The sequence below is a fragment of the Capsicum annuum genome, chromosome 11 (genome assembly GCF_002878395.1).
Source record: "Capsicum annuum cultivar UCD-10X-F1 chromosome 11, UCD10Xv1.1, whole genome shotgun sequence".
In the NCBI taxonomy this organism is placed as follows: Eukaryota; Viridiplantae; Streptophyta; class Magnoliopsida; order Solanales; family Solanaceae; genus Capsicum; species Capsicum annuum.
In genome coordinates, this window is record NC_061121.1 from 147,852,866 (window position 1) to 147,859,326 (window position 6,461).

Sequence of the window (6,461 nt, forward strand, 5' to 3'; positions counted from 1 at the left end):
AGAGAATTAATCCATAGTTGAGTTATAGTCATCTTTCATTGTTGGATCATATTCTTCACTATCTCCACTTGATAGGCCTAGTCTTGTTCCAGTTATGGGTCTTGTTTTTTCTCCTGAGAAAATCCTAGATCTTGGATCAGGCTTTAGATTTTTCATTACTATTTCTTTTGTTTGTTCCGCTGTATCATTACCTGATGCTGTAGGTTTTTCTACATTCATTGGGAAATGCACACCCTTCTTATTTATTTTTAAAGGAGATGGAGAACTCTTCGAAACTATTTGAGTTTCATAGGTTTGCTGAGTCTGCTGAGAAAATTCATAATGAAGAACTTTAACAAGATCTTGTAAAATTCCTATATGTTCTATCATTTGTTCTTTTTCATTTATAAGGTTCTCATTATCTTGTGTTAGAGTCTTATTTTCATGATTTAGTCTTCTAAAAGCTTTGGTCATCGAAGAACAATGATCTCAGAATATAATTTTATTTATGTCTTTTTTGATATTATATTGGGGAACTTCTTTCATATTTGGTCTTAAAGATGGAGTAATATAATAGTTTGACCCTAGATTTCCTCAGGCATAGTCTAATGCCTCTGTAAGGTCATTGAAACCCTTATAGAGAGGTGTTGTATAGTCTTTTATAGAGTCCATCACGTCTATCCATGTTTGAAAAACTCGTTGATTCTGTCCTCTAAGAACGACATAAAATTTAAATCTGCTAGTGCTATTTTTCTCAGTAAAATAATAACTTAAAGCATTTAGGACTGAAATTAATAACTATTATTTTTGGGTCTCTTATTGTAGGATATCCATAAATTGTTGATCAGGCATATCTGTTGTTAGTCCATTTGCTCATGCGTTATAAGCTTGAAAGTTAGGTTGGATGGCTTATAACTTATCAGGTCAAATAGCCCAAAAATTATCCTTTTTAATTTCAGATGTTCAATCATAGTAAGTGGTCTATAATAAGTATTTCTCATTAACTTCCTGATATAGTCTTGGGAGGACGAGGCCTCAGCCTTACCTTTTCCCTTACCTGTATACATACTAAAACAAAACTCATTAGTTGTCGTCTTTCATTAGTCTACTAAGTTGATATTCTAGGTTATTATCTTTTCCTTTAATATTTTATAACACAATATTATAAAATGAAGAGACATCTAAGACATTTAACCAACTCATTTTACTACTATTCTTTTCTTTTATTTTCTGATAGAATTTTACTATAGTTTCGCAGTTAGTTCTTACTAATATTTTAGATTTATTTAATATATAAAGCTTAAAACTATTTAAACCATAGATTACTGCTAATGTTTCTGCATCTATACTATTCAAATTGCCTTTTTTTATATATTCCACTTGAATAAGCACATATTTTCTCATCTTTCTTCTAACTGTATTGATTAGGTTTTTATTTTAATATTTCTCCCCAACCTTGAAGACTTTCATCTATGTAGACTATCAAATAGTCTATTTCTAACGACAGTGTCAATTCCGAGATGTCTGGGATCATGCGTTTAAGCTGTTGGACTAATTTTATGTCTTAAGCATTAAAAGTCTTCTGGCCTGTTGATCCAGTTTTAGAATATAGTAGCCCTGCAACTTTTCCTAAATCTTTAATAAAAGTTCTAGAATAATTAAGTGAGGTCCTAAAAACTTTTGTAAATCCTTGGTTTTATCTAATCTATCTGGCATTTCTAAGACCTTGTTGGCTATGTGTGGTTGTAGTTTTATTCTACCATCCCTGAGAACTACTTCTAGGAAATTAATATTGTTTTTATATAGTTATATTCTCTTTCTACTTATTATCATACCATTGTCTACAAATAATTTAAAAACTTGTTGTAAATGTCCTACATGTTCTCTCATGTTATTACTAAAAACTAAAATATCATCTACACATACTAATACAAAATTCTTATAATTTACAAAAAATACCATCCATTTTTCTTTGGAAAATTGGAGGAGCTGTCTTTAGTCCGAACAACATAACTAGCCATTTAAAAATGCCTTTTTGGACATGTGAAAGATGTCCATTCTATACTATCCTCGTACATCTTAATTTGCCAATATCTAGATTTACAGCTTAACTTACTAAATACTTTTTTCCTTGTATTCTATTTATTAATCCTGTTTTTTCTAGTAATTTATATCCATCCATCATAGTATCATTATTTAGTCTTTTATAATTTATTACCATTCTAGCTATCCCTCATACTATTTCACTACGGTTTCTCACTATGAAAGTTGTTGATCTATGTCTTGACTTGGATCTTCTAACTATCCCTAATTCTAATAGTTCCTTTATTTGTACTTCAAAATATTTAAGATCTTTATTTGTAGATTCTATAGATGTCGTTTTTATAGTATATACTGGAGTGATTATTTATAATTTGCAGGTAATTTGATTGGAGTTCCAGTGCTGCAAGGGTTTTTCTCTGATTATTTCTGGTTTGTCTAAGATTTGTATTTTTTTTATCTAGGTATTTTTGATCTTTTATTACTCTAATTTGTTGTATTCCTCTCTTAAAATTTTATAATTCTGTATCCATTTCTATTAGAGTGCAGTCTTTTTTTAATTCTTCTACTATTAATAAATCTTATAATTCTTCATACATTGTTACCTTTTTATTGTCACTACATGTACAATTTTCTCCCTTATCAGATTCTAGTGATTTTTTGAGTTAAAGCTGATTATTTCAGCATTCTTTTTCGGATTTATCCTTAACAAATCGATATTTAGTTAGTATAGGTTGTGTCTGTACTTGTGAGTGAGTAAAATTGCTTGCCACGATTACCCGATCTTTAGCAACAAAATATCCTCCATTATTTTGTACCATAAACTCTAATCCTAATATGAAGTTTGCTTTTATGTTTAAGTCCTTAACTAGTATTTCATTGAGTTTGTATGATGGTTGATAGAATTTTTCACAAGTGTTAATAAAACTTTCTTTTTCTTTTGGTGTATCTTCTGTATAAGTGTTATGAGTTCCATCTGGATGGATTTTTGTGGTTTTGGTAATTCTTTAAGTAGTCTTGTTGGTAAAATTCTACTATTTAATATACTTCTTGTACATCCTGAATCTACTATAGCTAAGGTCTCAAACTCATAATCTTGAATTTTTATTCTTGTTAATACTTTGACTGTACTAATGTTCTTTTCTTCATTACATATCATTCCTTCAGATGGTATATTCATTGATTTTTTCTGTTTGACTTTATTATTTTTGACAGATATATTTGGTAATTCTACGTCTAATACGTCTTCTTCTTTAATTACTTCTTTCTTTTTTTTTGGAGGTTATTTATTCTTATCTCTAACCTTTTCAGTTTTTCTTCTAGTTCCAATATTCTATCATCTGTTGTTATATTTATTGGTTCTTGTCTATAAAAAAAATTTTAAATTGTTCTTTGGTTTTTACATTTTTGAGGCTTTTTCTATACAAGTTAGGCATCCTTCAATATAACATTTACTGCATTTTGCCCTTTTGATTTTTCTTGGAAACCATCCACAGTAAGAACACTGGTTACTGTCTAGTCCTTTACCTTTTTCAAATTTATTTTCACATTCTTCTATAAGATTGACTAAATCATGATATTCTGGATTTATCTTTTCAAATCCTATTTCATCTATAAATTCTTCTTCTTCAAAATATGAGGAATCGAATGTGTCTTTATCTTCTTCGAATACTTCCATACTCTTGATAGAGTATACGCTTTCGTGTTCTGGCATGTATTCATCTACATGTATTAGATTTTCATTTACTTCGCCTATTGATCTTGGACGTATTTATATGTCCAATCACCAATATTCACCTAGATTTAGACTTGTTTTGAGAACTATAATGTGCTATTCTGAGTGTAATTGAGCTTTAAGTGTGTTCTTTATATAATTGACATAATTAGTATTTGCAAGACTAGATTGTGATAAATTAGACGTGATTGGGCACATTAATGATATGCAAGGGTATAGAGAGTGAACAAAGGCATTGAAACATAGCTCAGCAAGGAAAACTGAAGTCAGAACTTCCGATTTGTGTGGCCAGCGTATTGTGGAGATGGAAAAAATAGCGATTGTCAAAAACTAGTGAGGTACTGCAATATTAGCGAATTGCGGTGAGAAGCCATTTCCCAATCATCAAAATTCCAGAATAAGGGCGCGACATTATATAGTAAAATTCCAGTTGCCAGTTTTTCAAAATCTGAAGCTTAGCGCATCGCGAAGGAAGATGAATTCGCATTTATCAAAAAACAGTAGCTCTTTTCCATATCACCACATTGCAGTGATGAGCATAATCGTAATTGTCCCAAAAAAGTAACCTTTCACGATGGCCCAGATCCATGAGGAGTATGGCATTTGACAGCATGACGCGTCGCACCAAAGGTCCAAATTGGGTTTTTTTTGCAAATCTATTAAAGGAAAAATTCAGAACAATTTGGGGACTTTTTGGATAGCATAGCAGCAATGAAAAATTACAAAATTCTCTCTCTTAGGGTTCTTAGAATTTCTTTTGAACTTCTTTACTTAAATATTAATTCTTGGTATGATTAATTGCTTATGTTTTATGTTGAAAACAAACATGAGTGGCTAAACAACCTTGTTCTGGGGTTGAGGCCAAGAACATGATTACTCTTTGAAATTCTTTATCGTAGTATCTTTTTGGGTTATTATCTAGGTTATTCTTAATTTCTTGACTTACTATTTTGATGAGTGGCCGCCATTAGAATAAATTTAAATTTCTATGTGAATCCGGGAGGAAAATCGTAGGATAGAGGTGAATCGTAGGATAGAATGAAGAAATTAAGGAGAATGGTTCTTATACTCTTATGAAATAAGAGGTTTGAATTACCATCTAGTATAAGGATATACCTTGAATCCTTGCTTAGTTCAATTGTAAGAAGATAACTTCATGAATCTAAATGAATTATTATGTCTCTACAGGAGTTGTAGTTGCAATATTCAATAGATAAAAGATTTGAGGTCAGGAGACCAAGATCATAGTCTAAACCTTGTGAATTAACAGCCTGATAACCAACTAGAATGTGATAAGAAGATAGAATTGTATGGTTTGTATGGTTGGTAAATGTGCCTCAATCATCATTATTGTTTGCAACTCTTGCTTGCTTTGCTATTTTCCCAAATAGATATTTCTTATTTATTTATAATTTTTATTCGCAATTTCACAAGTCTCATGATAACTTACAACACTTAATACCTCATTGTCTAAAATTAAAATTTGGGTAAATTTCTAGTTTCTTAGTCGTCGTGGGAACGATATTTGACTGTCTAAGTCACTATATTACTTGTACAATCATGCGCACTTGCGTGTGCATTTGAGCCGCAATAAGTTTTTGGCGTCGTTGCCGGGGACTAGTATAATTATTAAATTTCTAAATTTTTGTTTTTTTGATAATAAATTTAAGTGTTAACGACTTGATCTTAGCGGCTGAATTTTTGTAGAATTAGCTGACTATAGGACTGGCGAGAGATAAAGAGTTGGTCGAGCCTTTTGCAGTATCAGAACTGATATTTCAACAAAGTTGAAGAGCTCAAGATCCCATTCAACAGGTTCAAATGGCTTATCTAGTTGATCCAAACAATCCTGTCAATATAAATGCCAGAAATATCCAAGCTTCGATTATCTCACCTGTTCCTGCTTAGCCAGCTGCTAGACCAGTTTATGAGGTGTAAATCCTACTTACGAACCATGCTACTCATAGTATTCACAAGCTTGAGGTGCTCCATTTGAATTAAACCAGAATATGGTGCAATTGTTGAATTAAGCAGGGCAATTCTCTGACCTTTCACATGAAGATCCGCAGCAGCACATACAAACCTTACTGGAAATAAGAGATACTTACATTCTTGCAGGGGTGAATACTGTTTATGTCAGATTGACACTCTTTCCTTTTTCTCTAATTGGGAGGCGAAGAGGTGGTTACATGCTGAACTACCACTCTCCATTACTTCTTAGGAAGATCTCGCTCGGATATTCCTTATTTGATTCTTTTTATCTATAAATAATACATGCTTGAGAAATGAGATCTTGAGTTTTAGAAAGGAGAAAAGAGAGAGTATCTACCAAACTTGGGAGAGATTTAAAAGTATGGTCAGAAATTGCCCTCACCATCATCAGTCTAATGATGTCCTTGTTCATACTTTTATTGAGGGACTTGAGCCAAATACCAAGATTCTCTAGGATTCAGCAGAAGGTGAACAAGCTCTTGAGAATACTTATGATGAATTGTACACACTGCTGAATGAAATTTTACAAGGGAATCCTGAATAGCGTACGGATTCGATGAGTGCTCCAAAGAAAGTTGCTGGTGTGTTAGAGGTGGGTCAGTTCACATCATTATCATCCCAACTTGTAGCAATGCAAAATCAGATGCTTACTCAGTTGAACAACATGAAGTTGAGGGTTCCGCAGGCAGCAACTACAACTAATATAGTCCAATAA

General features: G+C 32.0%; 1 non-coding gene across 1 annotated transcript; it reads right to left on the reverse strand.

The window, feature by feature from the left end:
- Positions 1–6,029: 6,029 nt before the first annotated feature.
- On the reverse strand, positions 6,030–6,136 carry LOC124889200. Its single transcript, XR_007047809.1, has one exon. It is a non-coding gene; the product is annotated as a small nucleolar RNA R71 (small nucleolar RNA).
- Positions 6,137–6,461: the final 325 nt, after the last annotated feature.